The sequence below is a fragment of the Elephantulus edwardii genome, unplaced genomic scaffold (assembly GCF_000299155.1).
Source record: "Elephantulus edwardii isolate Elephantulus edwardi_28Jun2011 unplaced genomic scaffold, EleEdw1.0 scaffold00132, whole genome shotgun sequence".
In the NCBI taxonomy this organism is placed as follows: domain Eukaryota; kingdom Metazoa; phylum Chordata; class Mammalia; order Macroscelidea; family Macroscelididae; genus Elephantulus; species Elephantulus edwardii.
In genome coordinates, this window is record NW_006399882.1 from 6,885,398 (window position 1) to 6,886,943 (window position 1,546).

Here is a 1,546-nt window from a genome sequence, read left to right on the forward strand (position 1 = left end):
CTTTGGCTCTGGTTGTTGGTGCATATATCTGAATGATAGTGGTATTTACTGGACTTCCTTGTAAGCGTATGGATATGATCCTGTCACTCATGATGCTGTACTTCAAGATGGATCTAGAAATTACTTGGTACAAAATAATAATAACATATCTGAATTTAGTACTAAAAAATAAAGGAAAAAAAATCCAAAAATTATCATATTCATCATTGCAATTCACAAGAAAGCTTCCCTCTATTTTAAAAAACTATGTATCTGTGCATATAATTAAGTCATTTTAAAACCTGACTACCTTTGCTCATTATTTAATAAGAAATGGTTGTTGAAATACATAGAAATCTAAAATCTATGGATGTCTATTTATCCTTCAAAGATTTCTTCAGATGCCTACTGGAATTGCACTATATTCCTCACATTTAATTTATTCCTTGAATGAGCAAATGAAATAATGCAGACTGTTTTAAGTTTCACATTATTGATTGCTGTCTGCAAGTGTTCTAATTTTAGGCAAATGAAGTCTAATCTATGTGTCATTTTGGTCTCCCATTTTACAAGAAGAGAGAAGGTTCATTTTCAAAGTATAATATGAATAAGAACAGGGAAACAGAAAATACACAGCCTGGAAATTATTTCAAAGGTTCTCTGCAAGACAGGGAGTCCAATGTAGAGGTCACCCAGTAACATGGGATCAGAGGCTTTACAGGACTTGGAACATCTTTTGGACCACATCTATCATAACCTCAAACCCAAACATAACACCAGCAGGTCTCAAGCACATGAAAATTGTGCATGGAGTTTCTGAAGCTGTAAATGTTGATGAAAGGATCTTTATCATCTTTGTTCCATGGAGCAACCAGTGGTTTGAACCACCACCCTATCAGTGCACAGGCCAACAAGTACCATACTCTGCTACTAGGGCATAAATCATAATGGTCAGTAATGTTGCCAAGGGCTCAGGGGAGATTTCTAAAGGCCCCACTGATGGTCAAGCCCTGAGATTGGCACCCATAATCCTTGTTAGGTGTCACTGCAATCTCACAGCAGTTCCAGGAGCTGATGGAACTATTCAGCTCCTTAGAGCCACAGGTCTGTGGTGATAACTGTCAACAGCCACTGAAGACAAAAAGTAACTAGTGCTGATGAAGGAGATTCACAATTAGAGAACCTTCCCTGCCAGTTCTTGTTTACATCAAAAAGAAATTATGAGAGGTTATGGTACATTTACACAATGGAATACTATGCAGCACACAGGAACAAGGATTCTGTATATTACTACCTAATTTGCGAAGGACTGGAGAGCATTATGCTGAGTGAACTAACTCAGTCCCATAAGGACAAATATTGCATAAAGCCATTACTGTGGAATGAATATGAGGATCCAAGGGGAGGAGGGTGGAAGCAGAGGAGTGAGGAGGGGCAGAGTTAATCATTGTTGCTGTTGTTGTTGTTGTTATTGCCGTCGAGTCGCTTGCGACTCATAGCGACCCTATGTACAACAGCCCTAAACTCCACTCTGTCCTGTGCCAATCACACTGTCTCTGACACTCCC

The 1,546-nt window shown here is 38.9% G+C and overlaps 1 protein-coding gene across 3 annotated transcripts in view; it reads right to left on the minus strand.

The window, feature by feature from the left end:
• The window catches only part of MAGI1 (membrane associated guanylate kinase, WW and PDZ domain containing 1), an 810,123-nt gene that overhangs the window by 473,832 nt on the left and 334,745 nt on the right, over window positions 1–1,546 (minus strand). The gene's annotated exons all lie outside the window — the stretch shown is intronic.